General features: G+C 39.7%; 1 long non-coding RNA gene across 1 annotated transcript in view; it reads right to left on the bottom strand.

Annotated features, from left to right (window-relative positions):
• LOC117078487 overlaps positions 1-20,704 on the bottom strand; it is a 45,676-nt gene extending 24,972 nt beyond the window's left edge. The window contains exons 1-2 of the long non-coding RNA XR_004435010.1: positions 20,643-20,704; positions 18,089-18,274 (exon numbers count right to left, since the gene is read on the bottom strand). This is a non-coding gene — a long non-coding RNA (uncharacterized LOC117078487). The remainder of the gene's footprint in view (positions 1-18,088; positions 18,275-20,642) is intronic.
• Positions 20,705-25,703: the final 4,999 nt, after the last annotated feature.

Genomic DNA, 25,703 nt, shown 5'->3' with positions numbered 1-25,703 from the left:
TATCATCACCAACCCCACAGAAATACAAACTACCATCAGAGAATACTATAAACACCTCTACGCAAATCAATTAGAAAATCTAGAAGAAATGGATAATTTCCTGGACGCTTATACTCTCCCAAGACTAAAATAGGAAGAAGCTGAATCCCTGAATAGACCAATAGCAGGCTCTGAAATTGAGGCAATAATTAATAGCCTACCAACCAAAAAAGTCCAGGACCACATGGATTCACAGCTGAATTCTACCAGAGGTACAAGGAGGAGCTGGTACCATTCCTTGTGAAACTATTCCAATCAATAAAAAAGGGAATCCTCCCTAACTCATTTTATGAGGCCAACATCATCTTGATACCAAAGCCTGGCAGAGACACAACAAAAAAAGAGAATTTTAGACCAATATCCCTGATGAACATTGATGCAAAAATCCTCAATAAAATACTGGCAAACTGGATCCAGCAGCACATCAAAAAGCTTATCCACCATGATCAAGTGGGCTTCATCCCTGGGATGCAAGGCTAGTTCAACATATGCACATCAATAAACATAATCCAGCATATAAACAGAACCAAAGACAAAAACTACATGGTTATCTCAATAGATGCAGAAAAGGCCTTTGACAAAATTCAACAGCTCTTCATGCTAAAAACGCTCAATAAATTCGGTATTGATGGAACATATCCCAAAATAATAAGAGCTATTTATGACAAACCCACAGCCAATATCATACTGAATGGGCAGAAACTGGAAAAATTCCCTTTGAAAACTGGTACAAGTACAGGAATGCCCTCTCTCACCACTCCTATTCAACATAGTGTTGGAAGTTCTGGCTAGGGCAATCAGGCAAGAGAAAAATCAAGGGTATCCAGTTAGGAAAAGAAGAAGTCAAATTGTCCCTGTTTGCAGATGACATGATTGTATATTTAGAAAACCCCATCATCTCAGCCCAAAATCTCCTTAAGCTGATAAGCAACTTCAGCAAAGTCTCAGGATACAAAATTAATGTGCAAAAATCACAAGCATTCTTATACACCAGTAACAGACAACAGAGAGCCAAATCAGGAATGAACTTCCATTCACAATTGCTTTAAAGAGAATAAAATACTTAGGAATCCAACTTACAAGGGATGTAAAGGACCTCTTCAAGGAGAACTACAAACTACTGCTCAGTGAAAAAAGAGGACACAAACAAATGGAAGAACACCATGCTCATGGATAGGAAGAATCAATATCGTGAAAATGGCCATACTGCCCAAGGTTATTTATAGATTCAATGCCATCCCCATCAAGCTACCAATGACTTTCTTCACAGAATTGGAAAAAACTGCTTTTAAGTTCATATGGAACCAAAAAAGAGCCCACATTGCCAAGACAATCCTAAGTCAAAAGAACAAAGCTGGAGGCATCACGCTACCTGACTTCACACTATACTACAAGGCTACAGTAACCAAAACAGCATGGTACTGGTACCAAAACAGAGATATAGACCAATGGAACAGAACAGAGTCCTCAGAAATAATACCACACATCTACAGCCATCTGATCTTTGATAAACCTGAGAGAAACAAGAAATGGGGAAAGGATTCCCTATTTAATAAATGGTGCTGGGAAAATTGACTAGCCATAAGTAGAAAGCTGAAACTGGATCCTTTCCTTACTCCTTATATGAAAATTAATTCAAGATGGATTAGAGACTTAAATGTTACACCTCATACCATAAAAACCCTAGAAGAAAACCTAGGTAATACCCTTCAGGACATAGGCTTGGGCAAGGACTTCATGTCTACAACACCAAAAGCAATGGCAGCAAAAGCCAAAATTGACAAATGGGATCTAATTAAACTAAAGAGCTTCTGCACAGCAAAAGAAACTACCATCAGAGTGAACAGGCAACCTACAGAATGGGAGAAAATTTTTGTAATCTACTCATCTGACAAAGGGCTAATATCCAGAACCTACAAAGAACTCAAATTTACAAGAAAAAAACAAACAACCCCATCAAAAAGCGGGCAAAGGATGTGAACAGACCTTTCTCAAAAGAAGACATTCATACAGCCAACAGACACATGAAAAAATGCTCATCATCACTCGCCATCAGAGAAATGCAAATCAAAACCACAACGAGATACCATCTCACACCAGTTAGAATGGCAATCATTAAAAAGTCAGGAAACAACAGGTGTTGGAGAGGATGTGGAGAAATAGGAACACTTTTACACTGTTGGTGGGATTGTAAACTAGTTCAACCATTATGGAAAACAGTATGGCGATTCCTCAAGGATCTAGAACTAGAAGTACCATATGACCCAGCCATCCCACTACTGGGTATATAACCAAAGGATTATAAATCATGCTGCTATAAAGACACATGCACACATATGTTTATTTTAGCACTATTCACAATAGCAAAGACTTGGAATCAACCCAAATGTCCATCTGTGACAGACTGGATTAAGAAAATGTGGCACATATACACCATGGAATACTATGCAGCCATAAAAAGGATGAGTTTTGTCCTTTGTAGGGACATGGATGCAGCTGGAAACCATCATTCTTAGCAAACGATCACAAGAACAGAAAACCAAACACCGCATGTTCTCACTCATAGGTGGGAACTGAACAATGAGATCACTTGGACTCGGGAGGGGAACATCACACACTGGGCCTATCATGGGGAGGGATTGCATTGGGAGTTATACCTGATGTAAATGACGAGTTGATGGGTGCTGACAAGTTGATGGGTGCAGCACACCATGGCACAAGTATACATATGTAACAAACCTGCACGTTATCCACATGTACCCTAGAACTTAAAGTATAATAATAATAATAATAATAATAATAAACTGGGTAATGCTTCCCCCATTTTGTTTGTTTTGCTCAGTATAAAAAAAAAAATAAATAAAATAAAATAAACAGGTATGTCTGCTGCCCTGTACTCAAGACAAAGACACTATTGATTAATTGATTACAAGTAGGAGCTCTTCTTTTAGATGTTTCAATTGATGTAGTTTCTTCCTGGAGCGTTGAAAAGCAGCTGTTTACTCATCTATCTTCCTTCATGAGAAAAGAGAAATGTGTTTATTTTGGTCAGTTCAATATTCCCAGTCCCTATCATAGCGCCTTGCACAGGTAGGCACCCAACATATGCACTGAATAAATGATCAGTTGTACAAATAGTTTTTACTGAATCATCCATCATTCCCAACCAATTCATTTATAACCAATGGTAAGCATCTAAAATTGAGATAGTTGTGACAAGAAAAAGGAGAATTCAAAGTGATATCCTTGACGTTATTAACACCAGACTTTTACCAACTGAGGTAACTAATCACATAGATGAGTGTTTTACTGCAAAGTGTGTATTTGTATTTTTGTTGACAATATCCTATCAAAATTAGGACATTCTTCAGTTTAGAAATGGGATAAAATGACTCCACATTTGTGTGATAACAGTGTGCTCAGTGAATAACGAAGTAGGTTTAGTGTTCTTCTTTGTTCAATTAAGAAAAGAATCTTTATCTCTCATTTGTAAAATGCTTTAAAAACACTAACATTATTGAATATTCTGCTCTAATGTCTAAACCCTATTTATATAGTGTCAGAAGAAACTTCTAAAAGTGTAGCCCCTCTCCTCATCTCAGTTTGATAACTGATGCAGTTCAGATAGTGAATATATAATCCTCTTACACATATCCTTTGTATTCCTCAAACAGGCTGGATCGGCTTACTCAGGCATCTTTATGAACATGCCTCCAGTACCACCTAATTCACCTCTACCTTCTAACCAGCTGTGATTACATGCAGGCACAGAATGATAGTCCTTAATGACCTACCATAGCATATTTCAAACAGCCCAGGAAACTCAAAACGGACTATGAGAGTGATATAATATAATTAGTTAATTAAGTAAAACTCAGAGACTGATGGAAAAGAAAGGAATTTAAAGATTCTGTATATTTGAAAAGACACCTGGAAAACGGATCATGCAAAGCAATAGTTTTCACCATTAAGCACTAGAGTTAAGACGTTTGTTAAATCAAGTTTAGCCTAAAACTTCCTGCTTACATATTTTAAGTATGACCTAAATGTTTCCCTGTACATCTTCAAGTATAACAAGTGGTGGTGTAAATAGGCCATAGCCTACTCTTGTGCCAATCACTGGGTTTTGACCAATCAAATGTGGCCAACTTCAAAATGTGTTCAAATAAGACAAATGCTGAGATATAACCAATCCAGTTGTTTCTGGACCTCACTTCCATTTTCTGTTCATCATTTTCCTTTTTCTGTCCATAAATCATCTTCTACCACATGGCTGCACTGGAGTTTCTGAACCTACTCTGGCTCGAGAGGCTGACTGATTTGCAAATCATTCTTTGCTCAAACTCTTTTACATTTATTTCAGCTGAAGTTTTTCTTTTAACGGATGACATCAGAAGTGGGATCCAAAGTAGAGCTTCTAATGACCCCAAGGAGTACTGAATGACCAAGTGAGATACCCACCAGACCCATTGTGTCCATTACTCTCTTGGAGCAACTGGGGATCATGGTTAAGTTCTCTCTTGGATTCCAAAGCTCCATGGTTTTCTGTTTTGAGCTCTCTGAGTTTCTTTGAGCAAATTTCTGATCCAAATTGGGTTTGGAAGTCATGGCAGAAAGCCGACTTGGTCCAGGATCAGATTGGATCTGGTAATTAACTGGCTTGGATCCAGTTAGAGGCCTCTTACATCTGACTGGGTCAGAAAGAACCTAGTAGTAAGTGGCAATATTACAGGGGGTATAAAATTTGGCTTTTAGAAATTCACAGAGATTTTGTATTCTACTCCTTTGTTTCATTTTTCTTGCATGCTTAAGTAGGGAAAAAAATCAGTAGCTAAGTTGTTCAAGGGAACCTGAAAACAAAAACAATATTTGAGATAAAAATGGCATCCTTAATTTCTGAAGAACTGAGTTCCTTCTGGCATATACACACATGCACAAGCATGAGGCCCCGGAAGCAGCAAAGTCTTATTGAAATCGCAAAATCTCACCAAAGATAAGTTGCAGTGGAACCTTCCAAATGAATGACACTGCAATGAAGTGCATTTGATTGAGGGCTCCCAAATTAGTCTCATCTAGGGATGCCTATTGACATGCAGAAGCTTCTAAAAAGACTTCAATATTTTATCTAAAGACTTTATAAAAGGCAAATACAAATCTTAAGCAACTAATTGATTTTTAAAAATTAAGTCTGCAACCTTTTGGCTTAGTTATTTTCCCACCCAAAAGGTGGAAAGAAAGTTACCCTAGATAAGGTGCTTATAAAAGGTAGGCCCTCAGGTAAAATAGGCATGCTTCTTTTTACAGATCTATCCATGCTGAGTCCAGGCATACAATGCTTTGTTGGCCCTGTTCTTTAGTGGGCTCCAACCATTACCCTGAACTCAGTAATTTTAGCTAAGAAACAGTAGCTATGTTAAAAAGAAAACCCTATTGAACTAAAATACATCTTTCTGGAATTTAATTGACTATCTTAAAACTCTTTTGTAAAAAAAAAATTATATATATATACATATATATATAGAGAAGAGAGAGAGAGAGAGAGGAAATCTCCATTTGTAGGGATATCTGCCTATGTACATTAGAAACTTAACGTTTGTATTATTAGTCTGTTTTCACATTACCATAAATACCTGAGACTGGGTAATTTATAAAGAAAATAGGTTTAATTGACTTACAGTTCTGAATGGCTAGGGAGGCCCCAGGAAACTTATAATCATGGCAGAAGACAAAGGGGAAACAAGGCACGTCTTCACAAGGTAACAGGAAAGAGAGCGAGAGCAAGGAAGTGCCACACTTTAAAACCATCAGCTCTTGTGAGAACTCACTCACTATCATGAGAATACCATGAGGGAAACCATCCCCATGATTCAATCACCTTCCATGAGGTCCCTCCCTTGACATGTGGGGATTACAATTTGTGATGAGATTTGGGTGGGGATACAGAGCCAAACCATATCACCATTCTTTTTTTTTTTGATATGAAGTCTCCCTCTGTCACCCAGACTGGAGTGCAGTGGCACAGTCTCAGCTCACTGCTACCTCTGCCTCCCAGGTTCAAGTGTTTCTCCTGCCTCAGCCTCCTGAGTAGCTGAGATTACAGGCATGCACCACCACGCCAGCTAATTTTTGCATTTTTAGTAGAGACAGAGTTTCACCATGTTGGCCAGGCTGGTCTCGAACTCCTGACCTCAAGTAATCCACCTGCCTTGGCCTCTCAAAGTGCTGGGATTATAGGCATGAGCCACAGCACCCGGCCCATTCCTTTAAATTTGCATAATAAGTCATACTTTTGTTTGAGATGCTTTTCTGGCCACCTTGTCTTGATGGAACTTTCATGAGAGCACTGTTTTTTGTTTTTGTTTTCCCCTGGTTTGAGCAAATGATAATATAAATTTTAGGCCTAAAATCTGGCTCTCTGCTTATGAGTTATAAATTTTTATTTTTTATGATTCCACCTAAGAGTTGTTCCTTTAGAAATACAAATTTGTTGCCTAGTCAACAAATGCTTAGTGCAATGAAACCAGTAATTGGAAGATTGATAGACTGAATGGGAGAAAGAAAAACTATTTTAAAACTGGCCAATGAAAATTCTTACAAGTAATGGATTTTCTTCTGTCTGTATATCTCTATGTGTTGTGTGTGTGATGTTTATATGAAAAAGCTCTTATTAATTGGTTTTAAAAGAATAAGTGCTTAAATCAAATATTTTGTCAGAAAAATAGAAACTGTAATGTCTTTTTGTTCACATGACTTTAGTAATCTTTGGGAAATAAAGACAGTGTTATAAGATTATTGGTAAAATAAAGACACTTGGTCTAAATTAGGCAGGTCAGATATTAGGTTTGCTAAATGCTTTGAGGTCATAAACTCCTCCTTTGACTTTTGAAAATTGTTAGACTTACCTGCTTTAGAGCCATTAGATTTTAGATAAGGCTGGGGAACACATGGAGTTAACCACGCCCCCTAGCTATGCTGGAAAGAGTTGGACTTTATCTGCACTTCAGTCTGTTGTCCTAGGCCCCACACCTAGTACATAATTAAAATCACTTACTTACTAGGTTTTTCACTGAAAATAAAAATTGCTAAGAGTTGAGATTCTAACATGTAATTGAGACTACTGAAGAACAGTTTTACATGCAAAATGTGTGAGGAAGGTGAAGTATGCTTTTGGTAAAAGATTATAAGAAGGCATGGGAATGTGGATTTTTGTGCCTAGATTAAAGGGTTAAATGATTGATTTAGGTTAGATAGGATAAAGTTGAAAGTTTGAACAAGTTGTGGAAGATTGTGAAAAATTAAACTTGTAAAAGAAATTCTACATGTGAACATATTGGCTAAATTTAAAGGGGTATTATTCAGTTTTTTTTTTTTTTGTAAATTGAACATTGAAATAAAAGCACAAAAGGGTTTTCTTAGAGCACTGATCTACTATTTAACAAAAATTTGTAATGGGTTATAAAAGATTTATGTGAATCTCACCTTATGGTAAAACTAATTAAGATTAGATAGATTTATCTACTAGATTTTATTAAAAATTGGGGTTATTAATAGTATACTAATGCAAGGATGAAATTTGGCTTTCTTTCTTGAATGAGATTTTATGCTAAATAATAGAATTGCTCTAGATTACTTACTGGCTAAACAGAGAGATATCTATGCAACTGCTGGCACTTGTGGCCTGTGGAGAAATACATCCCATCAGGTATTATAGAGATTCAGTGTAGGAGATTAATGAAGAGACTGCTTAGTTAAAGCGAGTAGACTCTTTAGCTCATTCTTTGATCTATTTGATTTTAGTTGGTTTCGTTCATGGTGACCCTAGGTAAGGGGCATACTCCAAACTCTTGGTATTATCCTACTGACAATCATAATAGTAGTTCCCCTGGTGTACTGTCTTCTCTCAAAAGTTTGCATTCAGCCATCTCAAGAATGGCAAATGTTCTCTCTTCAATTGGAATGCCAATAGCTGAAGGAAATGTGTGACCATGAGGGCATCATAACCTATGAATGAATTGCTGAGACCTGGAAACCCAAAATGATGGTAACTGAGAGTGGCGCACTCTCACCTAAGTGAGAACCTGACAAAAAGGGGGGAATTTTTAAACAAAATTATGGGAGGCCATTGTTTTGGACTGAGCTCATGTCATGCACTAGGCCCCAACAGACCAGACAAAATCAAAAGGGACTCACTTGTGCTAAATGTAACATAATCAAACTAAGATTTTAAGGAAACACATATATCCTAGAACAGACCAGGTTTTGCTTTTTTCTCCTGTAAATAGGATGTTCCAGAGTAAGAAGTTATCCTCTACTCTAACCCTCACAAAAAAAAAAAAAAAAAAATGACCTGAAGTCCTTGTTCACACCTTACACAACCGGGTTTCAAGACCAAATAAGTACATTTATGATGGTGACAGTGACATCAATGACTAAAGTTTTGGTCAGTCTCTCAAAATGAGAGGATGAATAAAAGGGGGAAATTGTTAAATCATGTTTAGCGTAAAGCTGCTTTCTTACACATTTTAAGTTTGGCCTAAAGGTTTCTCTGTACACTGTCAACTATCATAAGTGGAGGTGTAAATAGACCATCGCCTACTCTTGTGCCAATTACTAAGTTCTGACCAATCAAATGTGGCCAACTGTTTGAACCGTGTTCAAATAAGGAACAGAGCTATAGCCAATCCAGCTGTTTGTGTTCCTCACTTCCATTTTCTGTAAATTACTTTCCTTTTTCTGTCCATAAATCATCTTCTACCACACGACTGCACTGGAGTCTCTGAGCCTACTCTGACTCAGGAGGCTGCCTGATTTGTGAATCATTCTTTGCTCAATTAATCTTTTAAATTTAATTTGGCTGAAATTTTTCTTTTAACACATTGGACATTTCTAACTTTGAATGAGCACCAGAATAAACTCTGGACAAATGTATCCTCTTCTTTATATTGCTATAGCCGGAGCAAAACTTGCTCAGCCTGGTAGAAAATACACGGGCTATAAAGTAAGCAAGGCAGACTATCCAAATACTAACTGAAAAGGAAATATGTTCCTGATATGTTGGTACATTTTCTTCAGGTATTTACTTGAAACCTTGTATGAGAACCAAGAGTTAGCAATACATTCCTGAGCTTCAGGTACTCTTTAACTTTTGATTCTAGTATTTTATCCTAATCCATTAGTATACTGTAGGGGCTAAGAGTGGGGTCAGTAGCCAAACTGCAAGTCACAAACTGCTGTTGACTTTTGCTAACCCACTTAGCTTGTCTGAGTCTCCAGTCACTTCTTCTATAAAATGGAGATAATATTACCTTATATGGTAGTTCTAAGAATTGCGTTAATCTATCTCATGCACCTAAAACACAGCTTGCCATATAGTAAGTACTTAAGAAATGTTAGCTAACATTATGATGATCATTTATCAACTGTAAAATATTATGGAAATATTAAATATTATCCAGGCAGAGCTGGAAGGGCCTGTTGCTTCATCATTTTTGGTCCATGTCTAAGGAAGAGTGAGAAGTGGCATTTGCCAGCAGTAAATTGCTTGAGTATGTAAGGATGATAGTGATGTCTAGAAATATGAGAAAAGGAGAAGAAAGAAGTTAGCAGAAAGTAAGATGAGATAGTAGAATGATTCTTATAAGGGAAAGTTGATTATCTGGATTTCACTCCAGCTGCTAACACTTGGGCAGGTCATCTTCCCTTCCTCAACATAAAATTAAAATAAAACTTTGTTTTTCCTTCTTTTGCCAGGCTCCACTGTACCAGCATGGCATCTTACAAAAGTTCCCAAAATATGGTCAAGGCTGGGTTTAGTTCCAGGCCCACTGCCGGAGAGGTTAGTGATTAAGAAAATGAATTCTGGAGTCACACTGTCTTGAATAGAAAATCAGGCTTTGTTCATTGTGTAACTTTGGAAAAGTCACATCTCTGTAAGTCTCAGTGGTTTTGTTCTCCATTAAATTAGGATAATAGCACCTACCATAGAGAGTTGCACTGAGATTTAAACAAGATAATGTTGAAATCAAGTTGAGCTATAATGAATGGCACACAATAAGTGCTTAATAAATACAGATGAGGTTGATGATGGCATAAACCCACCAAACTATCTGTAGTCTACTTTTTTTTTTTCTAATTGTACTTTAAGTTCTAGGGTACATGTGCATAACGTGCAGGTTTGTTACATATGTATACTTATACCATGTGGTGTGCTGCACCATCAACTCGTCAGCACCCATCAATTCATCATTTATATCATGTATAAATCCCCAATGCAATCCCTCCCTCCTCCCCCCTCCCATGATAGGGCCCAGTGTGATGTTCCCCTTCCGAGTCCAAGTGATCTCATTGTTCAGTTCCCACCTATGAGTGAGAACATGTGGTGTTTGGTTTTCTCTTCTGTGATAGTTTGCTAAGATGTTTTCCAGCTGCATCCATGTCCTACAAAGGACGCAAACTCATCCTTTTTGATGGCTGCATAGTATTCCATGGTGTATATGTGCCACATTTTCTAATCCAGTCTGTCACAGATGGACATTTGGGTGATTCCAAGTCTTTGCTATTGTGAAAGTGCCCCAATAAACATACGTGTGCATGTGTCTTTGTAGTAGAATAATTTATAATCCTTTGGGTATATACCCAGTAATGGGATGGGCTGGGTCATATGGTACATTTAGTTCTAGATCCTTGAGGAATTGCCATACTGTTTCCATAACGGTTGAACTAGTTTACATCCCACCAACAGTGTAAAAGTGTTCCTATTTCTCCACATCCTCAACCAACTGTTGTTTCCTGACTTCTTAATGATTGCCATTCTAACTGGTGTGAGAGTATCTCATTGTGGTTTTGATTTGCATTTCTCTGATGGCCAGTGATGATGAGCATTTTTTATGTGTCTGTTGGCTGTATGAATGTCTTCTTTTGAGAAATGTCTGTACATATCCTTTGCCCAATTTTGATGGGGTTGTTTGTTTTTTCTTGTATATTTGTTGAGTTCTTTGTAGATTCTGGATATTAGCCCTTTGTCAGATGAGTAGGTTGCAAAAATTTTCTCCCATTCTGTAGGTTGCCTGTTCACTCTGATGGTAGTTTCTTTTGCTGTGCAGAAGCTCTTAGTTTAATTAGATCCCATTTGTCAATTTGGCTTTTGCTGCCGTTGCTTTTGGTGTTAGACATGAAGTCCTTGCCCATGCCTATGTCCTGAATGGTACTACCTAGATTTCCTTCTAGGGTTTTTATGGTATGAGGTGTAACATTAAGTCTCTAATACATCTTGAATTAATCTTCGTATAAGGGGTAAGGAAAGGATCCAGTTTCAGCTTTCTACTTATGGCTAGCCAAATTTCCCAGCACCATTATTGAATAGGGAATCCTTTCCCCATTTCGTGTTTTCTCTCAGGTTTGTCAAAGATCAGATGGCTGTAGATGTGTGGTATTATTTCTGAGGACTCTGTTCTGTTCCATTGGTCTATATCTCTGTTGCTGGTACCAGTACCATGCTGTTTTGGGTACTGTAGACTTGTAGTATAGTTTGAAGTCAGGTAGCGTGTGCCTACAGCTTTGTCTTTTGGCTTAGGATTGTCTTGGCAATGCGGGCTCTTTTTTGGTTCCATATGAACTTTAAAGCAGATTTTTCCAATTCTGTGAAGAAACTCATTGGTAGCTTGATGGGGATGATATTGAATCTACAAATAACCTTGGGCAGTATGGCCATTTTCACGATATTGATTCTTCCTATCCATGAGCATGGTATGTTCTTCTATTTGTTTGTGTCCTCTTTTATTTCACTGAGCAGTAGTTTGTAGTTCTCCTTGAAGAGGTCCTTTACATCCCTTGTAAGTTGGATTCCTAGTATTTTATCTCTTTGAAGCAATTGTGAATGGAAGTTCATTCCTGATTTGGCTCTCTGTTTGTCTGTTACTGGTGTATAAGAATGCTTGTGATTTTTGCACATTAATTTTGTATCCTGAGACTTTGCTGAAGTTGCTTATCAGCTTAAGGAGATTTTGGGCTGAGACGATGGGGTTTTCTAAATATACAATCATGTCATCTGCAAACAGGACATTTTGACTTCTTCTTTTCCTAACTGGATACCCTTGATTTCTTTCCTTGCCGATTGCCCTAGCCAGAACTTCCAACACTATGTTGAATAGGAGTGGTGAGAGAGGGCATCCCTGTCTTGTGCCAGTTTTCAAAGGGAATTTTTCCAGTTTTTGCCCATTCAGTATGATATTAGCTGTGGGTTTGTCATAAAGCTCTTATTATTTTGAGGTACGTTCCATCAATACCGAATTTATTGAGCGTTTTTAGCATGAAGGGCTGTTGAATTTTGTCAAAAGCCTTTTCTGAATCTATTGAGATAATCATGTGGTTCTTGTCTTTGGTTCTGTTTATATGCTGGATTACGTTTATTGATTTGCGAATGTTGAACCAGCCTTGCATCCCAGGGATGAAGCCCACTTGATCATGGTGGATAAGCTTTTTGATGTGCTGCTGAATCCGTTTGCCAGTATTTTATTGAGGATTTTTGCATCGATGTTCATCAGGGATATTGGTCTAAAATTCTCTTTTTTTGTTGTGTCTCTGCCAGGCTTTGGTATCAGGATGATGTTGGCCTCATAAAATGAGTTAGGGAGGATTCCCTCTTTTTCTATTGATTGGAATAGTTTCAGAAGGAATGGTACCAGCTCCTCCTTGTACCTCTGGTAGAATTCAGCTGTGAATCCATCTGGTCCTGGACTTTTTTTGGTGGGTAGGCTATTAATTGTTGCCTCAATTTCAGAGCCTGCTATTGGTCTATTCAGGGATTCAACTTCTTCCTGGTTTAGTCTTGGGAGAGTGTAAGTGTCCAGGAAATTATCCATTTCTTCTAGATTTTCTAGTTGATTTGCGTAGAGGCATTTATAGTATTCTCTGATGGTTGTTTGTATTTCTGTGGGTTGGTGGTGATATCCCCTTTATCATTTTTTATTGCGTCTATTTGATTCTTCTCTCTTTTCTTCTTTATTAGTCTTGCTAGCGGTCTGTCAATTTTGTTGATCGTTTCAAAAAACCAACTCCTGGATTCATTGATTTTTTGGAGGGTTTTTTGTGTCTCTATCTCCTTCAGTTCTGCTCTGATCTTAGTTATTTCTTTCCTGCTGCTAGCTTTTGAATGTGTTTGCTCTTGCCTCTCTAGTTCTTTTAATTGTGATGTTAGAGCGTCAATTTTAGATCTTTCCTGCTTTCTCTTGTGGGCATTTAGTGCTATAAATTTCCCTCTACACACTGCTTTAAATGTGTCCCAGAGATTCTGGTATGTTGTATCTTTGTTCTCGTTGGTTTCAAAGAACATCTTTATTTCTGCCCTCATTTCCTTATATACCCAGTAGTCATTCAGGAGCAGGTTGTTCAGTTTCCATGTAGTTGAGCGGTTTTGATTGAGTTTCTTAGTCCTGAGTTCTAGTTTGATTGCACTGTGGTCTGAGAGACAGTTAGTTATAATTTCTGTTCTTTTACATTTGTTGAGGAGTGCTTTACTTCCAATTATGTGGTCAATTTTGGAATAAGTGTGATGTGGTGCTGAGAAGAATGTATATTCTGTTGATTTGGGGTGGAGAGCTCTGTAGATGTCTATTAGTTCTGCTTGCTGCAGAGATGAGTTCAATTCCTGGATATCCTTGTTAACTTTCTGTCTCGTTGATCTGTCTAATGTTGACAGTGGAGCGTTGAAGTCTCCCATTATTATTGTATGGGAGTCTAAGTCTCTTTGTAAGTCTCTAAGGACTTGCTTTATGAATCTGGGTGCTCCTGTATTGGGTGCATATATATTTAGGATAGTTAGCTCTTCCTGTTGAATTGATCCCTTTACCATTATGTAATGGCCTTCTTTGTCTCTTTTGATCTTTGATGGTTTAAAGTCTGTTTTCTCAGAGACTAGGATTGCAACCCCTGCTTTTTTTTGTTCTCCATTTGCTTGGTAGATCTTCCTCCATCCCTTTATTTTGAGCCTATGTATGCCTCTGCATGTGAGATGGGTCTCCTGAATACAGCAGACTGATGGGTCTTGACTCTTTATCCAGTTTGCCAGTCTGTGTCTTTTAATTGGGCATTTAGTCCATTTACATTTAAGGTTAATATTGTTATGTGTGAACTTGATCCTGTCATTATGATATTAACTGGTTATTTTGCTCGTTAGTTGATGCAGTTTCTTCCTAGCCTCAAAGGTCTTTAAATTTTGGCATGTTTTCGCAATGGCTGGTACCGGTTGTTCCTTTCCATGTTTAGTGCTTCCTTTAGGATCTCTTGTAAGGCAGGCCTGGTGGTGACAAAATCTCTAAGCATTTGCTTATCTGTAAAGGATTTTATTTCTCCTTCACTTATGAAACTTAGTTTGGCTGGATATGAAATTCTGGGTTGAAAATTCTTTTCTTTAAGTACGTTGAATATTGGCCCCCACTCTCTTATGGCTTGTAGAGTTTCTTCTGAGAGATCTGCTGTTAGTCTGATGGGCTTCCCTTTGTGGGTAACCCGACCTTTCTCTCTGGCTGCCCTTAAGATTTTTTCCTTCATTTCAACTTTGGTGAATCTGGCATATGTGTCTTGGAGTTGCTCTTCTGGAGGAGTATCTTTGTGGCGTTCTCTGTATTTCCTGAATTTGAATGTTGGCCCGCCCTACTATGTTGGGGAAGTTCTCCTGGATGATATCCTGAAGAGTGTTTTCCAACTTGGTTCCATTTTCCCCCTCACTTTCAGGCACCCCTATCAGACGTAGATTTGGTCATTTTACATAATCCCATACTTCTTGCAGGCTTTGTTCATTTCTTTTTCTTCTTTTTTCTTTTGGTTTCTCTTCTCGCTTCATTTCATTCATTTGATCCTCAATCGCTGATACTCTTTCTTCCAGTTGATCGAGTCGGTTACTGAAGCTTGTACATTTGTCATGTATTTCTCGTGTCATGGTTTTCATCTCTGTCATTTCGCTTATGACCTTCTCTGCATTAATTAGTCTAGCTGTCAATTCTTCCACTCTTTTTTCAAGATTTTTAGTTTCTTTGCGCTGGGTATGTAATTCCTCCTTTAGCTCTGAGAAGTTTGATGGACTGAAGCCTTCTTCTCTCATCTCGTCAAAGTCATCCTCTGACCAGCTTTGATCCGTTGCTGGCGATGGGCTGCGCTCCTTTGCAGGGGGAGATGCGCTCTTATTTTCTGAATTTCCAGCTTTTCTGCCCTGCTTCTTCCCCATCTTTGTGGTTTTATCTGTCTCTGGTCTTTGATGATGGTGACATACTGATGGGGTTTTGGTATAGGTGTCCTTCCTGTTTGATAGTTTTCCTTCTGACAGTCAGGACCCTCAGCTATAGGTCTGTTGGAGATTGCTTGAGGTCCACTCCCGACCCTGTTTGCCTGGGTATCAGCAGCAGAGGTTGCAGAAGATAGAATATTGCTGAACAGCGAGTGTACCTGTCTGATTCTTCCTTTGGAAGCTTCCTCTCAGGGGTGTACTCCCCTCTGTGAGGTGTGGGGTGTCAGACTTCCCCTAGTGGGGAATGTCTCCCAGCTAGGCTACTCACGGGTCAGGGACCCACCTGAGCAGGCAGTCTGTCCGTTCTCAGATCTCAACCTCTGCGTTGGGAGATCCACGGCTCTCCCCAAACTGTCAGACAGAGTCGTTCGCGTCTGCATAGGCCCCCGCTGCTTCCCCTCTTGTTCTTCAGCTGTGGGCTGTCCCCATAGGTGGAGTCTACAGAGACAGGAGGCTTCCTTGAGCTGCTGTGAGCTCCACCCAGTTCGAGCTTCCCAGCGGCTTTGTTTACCTACTTAAGCCTGGGCAATGTCAGGCGCCCCTCCCCCAGCCTCGCTGCTGCCTTGTGGATAGATCGCCACAGACTGCTGTGTTAGCAATGAGGGAGGCTCCGTGGGCATGGGACCCTCCTGGCCAGGTGTGGGATATATTCTCCTGGTGTGCCTGTTTGCTTAAAGCGCAGTATTGGGGTGGGAGTTACCCGATTTTCCAGGTGTTGTGTGTCTCAGTTCCCCTGGCTAGGAAAAGGGATTCCCTTCCCCCTTGTGCTTCCAGGTGAGGCGATGCCTCACCCTGCTTCAGCTCTCGCTGGTCAGGCTGCAGCAGCTGACCAGCACCGATTGTCCGGCATTCCCTAGTGAGGTGACCCCAGTACCTCAGTTGAAAATGCAGAAATCACCGGTCTTCTGTGTCGCTCGCGCTGGGATTTGGAGACTGGAGCTGTTCCTTTTCGGCCGTCTTTCTCCGCCCCAGCCTAATTATCTGTAGTCTACTTTTATGCGTAATACAGATTGTGTTCCTTTTTATCTGTCACAATATTGTCTTCATTAAGATAATTCACATTAAGACCTAGACATTCTAGTACAGAGCATGTTCTTGGTGTCTATTGGTAAGTTTCCCTAGGTGTGAAAATGGAGAGGCTTCCAAATGTAAAAGCATATGACAGCTGTGGGAGTTAGGGATTAGGCTTCCCTAGGAACTGAGGGTCTGTCAGATCCTATAGAAACAACCTGCTCCACCTTTTATGTGTGTTTGGTTCCAACAGTACACACAGTATATGTGCAGAAAACCTCCTTGGTCACCTACCATCACATCATGAACCGTACAGTATGTTAATTGCTATGTTCAGAGCTGAGAGAGGAGAGTTGGCTTAGTTCTGTTACAAGACTGTGGGACCCAGGTTTGCTGCCAGAATATCATGGCTGGAAGGTTGCATGGTTATTATCGGCTTCTTCCCCTAGATCCAATTCTCTGCCCTTGTCTGCTCTACTCTATGCTCAGAAAAGCCGAATGCTATTGATTCTATCTCCTGCCTCTGCCCCCTGGTTTCTGTTTCAGTTTGAATGAGGGTGGCAGGAGAGGGAGGCAACTAGCAAAAAAACAGAGAGCAGGAGTTATAAATGGTTAGGGTATTTATCCTACCCACTCCCTTCCTATCTGCTACCCTCATATGTTCCTTTAAGGTTGTATCTCTTGGCAGCTTCCTCCACTCTTGCCAGGTTCCAGTGACACTGCTCCTTCCCCTTGCCACTGCAGGTCTAGGGGTGATAATCAACAGCTTCTTCCCTTATTGATTTCTTCAAGCCTGCCCAAACCTCTGTAAATAATCATTTCATTCAACTCTCTTCTTCTTCTTCTGCTTCTGCTGCTGCTGCTGCTGCTGCTGCTTCTTCTTCTTCTTCTTCTTCTTCTTCTTCTTCTTCTTCTTCTTCTTCTTCTTCTTCTTCTTCTTCTTCTTCTTCTTCTTTATGGGGTCTCGCTCTGCTGCCAGGCTGGAGTACAGTGACGTGATCTCAGCTCACTGCAACCTCTGCCTCCCGTGTTCAAGCAGTTCTCCTGCCTCAGCCTTCCAAGTAGCTGGGATTACAGATGTGTGCCGCGATGCCCAGCTAATTTTTATATTTTAGTAGAGATGAGGTTTCGCCATGTTGGCCAGGCTGGTCTTGAACTCCTGACCTCAGGTGATCTGCCCGCCTCCACCTCCCAAAATGCTGGAATTACAGGCGTGAGCCACTGAGCCTGGCCTCAATTCTCTTCTGTTCAACCTTTGAGTGTGGTTTATTTCCAGCTAAACTTAACCTTAGCAGTGTTTACACATCCTGTACTGGGCCCGTTTCTCTCCTCTGCATTCACTGTTGTGGCTTTCACAGAGTAGAACATTATGATAGTTGTTATTATTTATAAGTACTACTACTTGTAATGGCAGGCCTTTGTTCCCACCAGCAAATAATATTTCTATGTCCCCCAGATAATTTCTTTCAAGTGTTATTTAAATGTTTACCCTTCTTCCCATTTGTTCTTATATATTGTTAGGCTGGAGGGAGATTCTACTTTTAGCAGTTGGAGAAGGGGGTATTGCTTCTAACACCTGCTTTAAAAATCAGTGATACATAAGAGTCACAGCTCTGAATTATTTAGTTGTGGATCTGTTGATTCTTCTCAGTGAAATAACTAATACTAAAAACTAATAATAAAAAAATCTCCCTTTCCTCATCCCCAAGGCTGCTATTGACTGAAGTAAAATATGCATTTTATACCATGCTGAGTTACCTTATACCACACAACATCAGGCTCCTGATCGGACTTTTTAAGTCATCCATGTCTGGACAGGAGATCTCCTTTCTTTTAGTGACTTCAGATTTTTCTAAATAGCGGATCCTGCTGTTGTAGCACAGGCCTGATTCATTCTCTGCAACAGTCAAGGACATTGACACCTTCATGCAATATGTTGAGTTTCTGTAGGAACAGAGAAATAACAAAATGGCTTTATTGGGTGTTTACAACTTTGTTTGTGCTCTATATATTTTAAGAGTATTGACTTTTCCATTTAGGACCTTGCCTAGAAATCGGAAACAACATCAAAGCAACACAGAACAGTTTTATGCTGCAACTGACAAGAAGATATGAAACTAACTGCTAATATGGATATTTGTGGCCATGAGGTAGCCACAGAGCTACATAGAGAAGCTATACCCATCTTCCAAACTGTAAGATAGTCTGACATCTTTCCCAGCAATAAATATTACAATGTTGAAAATCTGATAATAAAAACCTATGAGAAAGTCTCTCTATAACTGGAGGTATAGCCATTTTTGCTCTGACCCTGTGGCCAGTGCTTTAACAGTTACTACAGGGATTGTTGAATTTTACTATTGGTTTCTCAGCCAACATTTCCTGACACAGAATACATACTAAAAACCAGATCAACATCCAGAGAATATCTGTTAGCTTACAGGTTAATTTACCTGTTAACTACTCAGCTTTTTAAGGTACTCACTGAGATGTGCCAGGTGTTGAATTTTGGGCTTTTATAAAGAAGAAATCCCACTAGAGTCTGGTCAGTTGGGATTAATTGTATCAACCAGCACTAGCATTATAAAGAATTTTCAACCTGAATGTTATCATAAGGCCACTTAGAAATTGGGCATTAATTGGCTAACACATTACATAAGGACATTTATTGAACAAAAATTCTGTCTTCTTGTACCTTGGTTAGCACTTTCTCAATAATGTGAGTTCAATAAACATATTTAATGAATCTAATTAACTACAATAAATAAATACAAATAAATAAAAATTCTGCCTTTGTTTTTCTATGTATAATCCATGACCTTTCTCTACTCTACCTTACCTGGATTCTGGAAGATGTCAAACACAAAAGAAAATGGAAAAGTGTGAGGAAGAAATCAGAAGCAGCCTGATAACACTATACAGATTAGCTGTAAATCTTGGTTGGAGTATTTAATTTTACTTTATGGAAGACATTTCGGGATCATATCTGTTTTAAACATCAAGGGATACGTGCTGTCAAAACTAAAATTGCTAAGGGAGGCAATTCAAACCAAGTGCTTTATAACTGAGTAATAACAATCTTAACAGATAGGATTAGCATGCCAACCAACAATTTTAAGACAGTACCAAATGATCGACACTATTCATACTGCTTAGTACTCACTTACTGAAATTTTAAATCCCAGACATCATGCAAAACACAGGAACGCAGATGGCTATGCCTCTTGGGTTTACAAACTAAGTTAATAAGAATGATTCCTACTTAGGCTTCTGGTAAAGTTAATTTCTGGCAAGCGCCCCTGACTATGCTCAGGCCTCTGACATCTGAGAAGGAAACTATCAAAGCACTCCAATTCTGATGTTTAGATGCAACCCCATCACACTATGTAGACTGTGGGATTTGCTTTTATTTCTTCCTCTATATGGGTTCCTGGAACACAAAGGGTATAAGATATGCCCAGTGGGGATTAAATGAAAGAAACATTTATGTTCTTGTCAGACATTGGACAGCCTCTTTAAATGCCATGAATCTAAAGCCACAATAGTAGTAATAATAATATATTTCAGAGAAGAAGGATAAATCAATTTAGCTCAATCAACTTAGCTCTTTTTCACCATTTTTTAAATACTTCAGTGTTAAATATTTCCAAGTCTCCTGGCTTCATACAAAGCCATACATGATCTAGCTCGACATAACACTCTCTCCTTTACTCATTAGGGTGCAGCCACACTGGCATTTTCTCTGTTCATTGAACACACTAAGCCTATTCAAACAATAGGCCTTTGTACTTGCTCTTATCTGATCTTCTAATATTTGTTTATTTGTTAAAGTATGCACTAAAAAGGGCAAGGAATTTGTTGCTCTTGTTCATTACACCATCCCTGGGATCTAAATGAATAGATATAGATGCTTAGAAAATGTTAGTTGATTAAATGAATGGGCATCAAAAGGTATCTATTTGAGAGACAAGTTATTTTTTTCTACTTTTGTATCAGTTCCATATGGCATATACCCCCCTTTCTTCAGATGAAGGTATATGGCTTGTCAAATATCGTATTCCTTCAGATGAAGGTATATAGTTTATCAAATATCACATTCCTTGTATAAGTATGACCCAGATAATTTGCAAGTATTTGTGGATAGCCACTAGAAGAAAGATTGGCCAAGTTTTGTGCAGCAGCATATTGGCAAAGAATTAAAAATATTGGCTACATCTGAAAGACAAGAAGGATGGGCAGGGGCAGGGGATAGAGGGAAGTTAAATGGTTACAGTTATTTAAAAAGTATCTAACACAGAAGAAAGATAATCACCTCTGCTGGATATCCAAAGTATTCTGAACAGTTCTTGATGTTACTGGCTTTGATCATATCTGCTCCACGGTGTTCATTCATACAGGTGAAAGGGACATACTTGTTAAAAACTTTTCAATTATTATGTTATACCTCCACAGAAGGAGAAGAGTTGACCAGATATCTCAATAATAGAAGTAGGTGAAATGTTCAATGCTCTGAAAGAAGCTAACTATCCCAAATGTATTATCCCTGGGTAGAAAATAGGGTAGACTAAAGTAGAGGACCAATCTGATATAGTGGTTTCTTAACAAAACATCATCTTTAAACTAAAACTCACTAGGCTCAACTAGTTCTGTGACCTTGGACAAATTGTTTAACCTCTCTGAGTCTCAGTTTCTTCACCTGAAACATGAGGATAAGAAGCTGTTTATGGTGGCTCCATTGGAGGTGGGAGGAAGTAGTTCCTTTCATTATACAACTATGAGTAAAAATAGGTTTACATTTTATACCTGACCTATTCAGATCACTGTAAGTGTTAAATAATGTACAGGATCTATCAAAAAGTAGATATTCAAACAATTGTATCTCTAATTAGAATTGTAGGTATTGCCAGCATTGTTAAATATATAAAAGATATATATATATATATAATTATATATACATATGTATAACTAATATGTATGTATACATATATAACTAATATTTGTATATGTATAATAATACACAAATCTAATATGTACTACTTATAATTTACATGTGATATAATAATCATGAACAATATAAAAACAACACACTGGCAGCAGTGGGTTAAAATAGTCCACTGGGTTAGAAGTGCTACTTCACAGGAAACAGTCTGGAAGAGGTCAGTTGGGCAAAAGGTCTAATACTAGAGAGCCATGTAGGTCTGAGAGAATCAAAAAGATACACTGACTTAGTCACAAAAACAAGTTTATCAAGAGAAAGCAGCTAAGGCAGGAAGGAACTTCCAGGTACTCTGAGTACCAGCTACTAGGAAGAGGCCAGAACCTTGGAGGTCAAAGAGTTAGTAAAGGCTCCACTTAAAAAAGTTTACTTCTAGCTGGGCATGGTGGCTAACGCCTGTAATCCCAACACTTTGGGAGGCCGAGGCGCGTGGATCACGAGGTCAGGAGATTGAGACCAGCCTGCTTAATACGGTAAAATCCCGTCTCTACTTAAAATACAAAAAATTAGCCAGCCGTGGTGCCATGTGCCTGTAGTCACAGCTACTCTGGAGGCTGAGGCCAGAGAATCACTTGAACCCAGGAGGCAGAGGTTGCAGTGAGCTGAGATCATACCACTGCACTCCAGCCTGGGTGACAGAGTGAGACTCTGTCTCAAAAAACAAACAAACAAACAAAACTTACTTCTGGGAGCTTCTTAGACAAATGCCTTCTTTTTTTTTTTTTTTTTTTTTTTTTTTTTTTTTTTTTTTTTTTTTTGAGGCGGAGTCTCGCTCTGTCTCCCGGACTGGAGTGCAGTGGCCGGATCTCAGCTCACTGCAAGCTCCGCCTCCCGGGTTACACCATTCTCCTGCCTCAGCCTCCCGAGTAGCTGGGACTACAGGCGCCCGCCACCTCGCCCAGCTAGTTTTTTTTTTGTATTTTTAGTAGAGACGGGGTTTCACCGTGTTAGCCAGGATGGTCTCGATCTCCTGACCTCGTGATCCGCCCGTCTCGGCCTCCCAAAGTGCTGGGATTACAGGCTTGAGGACAAATGCCTTCTATAACAAAGCCCAGAGACCTCAAAGCCAGGTTTCCAGGCACAAGACAAGAGCCATTCATGTGTTCATTCCTCAACCTCTCCAAAGTATAAACAATGTAGACGGTGTCAGCAGCATTTATATTGATTTGGGGTGCTGTTAAGGGCAAGGAAGCTACCCTGGAGATGGCTGATGAGTGAGTTGAAGGAGGAAGTGTGTCCTTCCTAACCCTTATCTAGAAATAACTTTAAGCCAGGGCCCAGTATGTATACATTCTCATTCTGGTCGCAGACATGTGAATAGATGCTGACATGTGAATAGATGCTGACAATCCGCTTTGTTAACTCATGAACAAGTCATAGTGTGAAGTCATTGAGGATGACCAAGGTCCCTGGAACTCAAAGACAAGGTCTGATGTGAGTCCTATTATCACCACAGGTGACCTGGGGGAGGTATAATCAAGGCTGCCTGACAGTCTGAAACTCAGGTTGATTTTTATTAGTTGTGTAATCCAGCCCTGGCACAGTTCATGCTAACAATCTTGCATTATTTAGATTTTATTTTGAAAAATGCCCCAGGCAGGTTCTATTTAAAATATTTCCTGCAACTGGGACCTAAAAATATTACTTTCATTAGGTACAATTAGAGCTATGTGAGGTTGAGAAGGCAGACTGACGAGTGTGCAAGAATGGAGATGGTATTTTTTTCTCTCCCTACTTCACATCCTGAGGAAGACAAGGAACACATTCAGGCTCAATGTGGGCAAAAGGCCTTTGCAATGATACTGCAGTAACAACTTACAATTACACACATTAGTAATCTTTCCAAGTATTTCTATATCTATTATCTTATTTAATTCTGCCAATAACCCAGGAAAATGGGCAGGGTAAGTATCCCTTACAGAAGTAAAACATAGACACAGAGAGGACAAAGAACTTAGTCAAGCTAACATAGCTGGTCAGTAGTTCAGAACCAAGGTTTATTGGCTGCTAGCCCTTGGATACTCTCAGAACTCGATGCTAACATTGCTTAACAGCCAAACTAACTTGTGGATATCCATACCAACTTGAGGAAGCTGATAGAAAAGCAGATGTGTAAAGATAATATCTAAGGAATAATGTTAATTTGCATAGCACAGAAGAATTAGAAAATTTATAAATAAATCTTACTTTCTATTCCAAAGGTTTAATGTTAGCTTGTTTAGGTCATAATTAGAACTTTTTCCCCAGATGTATTTCTAAGGGAAAATATTGACCAATCTTGGGTTCTCTGGGGAGAAGAGTAAAACTCATAATTTAAAATACACATGAAACATCCAAATTCCTTTTCTAACTCCCATTTATAAAACATGCCCATACTATAAAATCTAAAGTTTTGTTTTAGAGTTTGAGCATATGTGAACTTGTCGTATCACCAGGACTAAGCTAGTGAAAATAATCTAAATAAATTAGGGATCTTTCTTGTACCAAAAATCAAAAGCCCTAGATAAAATATCTCAGGATATAGTTGAAACTTTCCTAACTGATTTACTTGATTGTCTTATCCTCACTTCAAAATACTTTACTTGCAAATTTCAGAGACCATCTAATGATAAGCAAACTAAAACAAGCTTTACTGTCTGAAATTTTATAAGATGAATTGATTCACTATATATAACATCAATTAATCAACCTACAGTCATTGAATAAGACTGTCCTCCTTAAAACATAAGATCTAGCAACTGATATTTTAGCAAATTCAAGGAAGGAAAACAAATGAATAAACAAACAAGGTTTCAAGCCCTTGGATAAGTTCTATTTCTCAGAAATCATTAGAAAAATAAAGTTTTCGGGGGGGGCGGAGCAAGATGGCCAAATAGGAACAGCTCCAGTCTCCAACTCCCAGCGCGAGCGACACGGAAGACGGTGATTCTGCATTTTCAACTGAGGTACTGGGGTCATCTCTCTAGGGAGTGCCGGACAATCGGTGCTGGTCAGCTGCTGCAGCCTGACCAGCGTGAGCTGAAGCAGGGCGAGGCATCGCCTCACCTGGAAGCGCAAGGGGGAAGGGAATCCCTTTTCCTAGCCAGGGGAACTGAGACACACAACACCTGGAAAATCGGGTAACCCCCACCCCAATACTGCGCTTTAAGGAAACAGGCACACCAGGAGAATATATCCCACACCTGGCCGGAGGGTCCCACGCCCACGGAGCCTCCCTCACTGCTAACACAGCCGTCTGCGGCGATCTATCCGCAAGGCAGCAGCGAGGCTGGGGGAGGGGTGCCCGCCATTGCTGAGGCTTAAGTAGGTAAACAAAGCCGCTGGGAAGCTCGAACTGGGTGGAGCTCACAGCAGCTCAAGGAGCCTGACTGTCTCTGTAGACTCTACCTCTGCGGACAGCGCACAGCTGCAGTCCATTAGGGGAAAGAGCGAGGGCGGTGCAGACGCGAACGACTCTGTCTGACAGCTTTGGGGAGAGCCGTGGATCTCCTAACGCGGAGGTTGAGATCTGAGAACGGACAGACTGCCTGCTCAGGTGGGTCCCTGACCCGTGAGTAGCCTAGCTGGGAGACATTCCCCACTAGGGGCAGTCTGACACCCCACACCTCACAGGGTGGCGTCACCCCTGAGAGGAAACGTCCAAAGAAAGAATCAGACAGGTACACTCGCTGTTCAGCAATATTCTATCTTCGGCAACCTCTGCTGCTGATACCCAGGCAAACAGGGTCTGGAGTGAACCTCAAGCAATCTCCAACAGACCAACAGACAGTCCTTCTGACTGTCAGACGGAAAACTATCAAACAGGAAGGACACCTATACCAAAACCCCATCAGTACGTCACCATCATCAAAGTCCAGAGACAGATAAAACCACAAAGAGAAGAAGCAGGGCAGAAAAGCTGGAAATTCAAAAAATAAGAGCGCATCTCCCCCTGCAAAGGAGCACAGCCCATCGCCAGCAACGGATCAAAGCTGGTCAGAGGATGACTTTGACGAGATGAGAGAAGAAGGCTTCAGTCCATCAAACCTCTCAGAGCTAAAGGATGAATTACGTACCCAGCGCAAAGAAACTAAAAATCTTGAAAAAAAAGTGGAAGAATTGAGAGCTAGACTAATTAATGCAGAGAAGATCATAAACGAAATGACAGAGATGAAAACCATGACACGAGAAATACGTGACAAATGTACAAGCTTCAGTAACCGACTCGATCAACTGGAAGAAAGAGTATCAGCGATTGAGGATCAAATGAATGAAATGAAGCGAGACGAGAAACCAAAAGAAAAAAGAAGAAAAAGAAATGAACAAAGCCTGCAAGAAGTATGGGATTATGTAAAAAGACCAAATCTACGTCTGATTGGGGTGCCTGAAAGTGAGGGG

Source organism: Trachypithecus francoisi, unplaced genomic scaffold (genome assembly GCF_009764315.1).
Source record: "Trachypithecus francoisi isolate TF-2019V2 unplaced genomic scaffold, Tfra_2.0 Contig00214, whole genome shotgun sequence".
In the NCBI taxonomy this organism is placed as follows: Eukaryota; Metazoa; Chordata; class Mammalia; order Primates; family Cercopithecidae; genus Trachypithecus; species Trachypithecus francoisi.
Note: the sequence above shows the minus strand (reverse complement) of the source record. Positions and strands in the feature narration are given on the sequence as shown.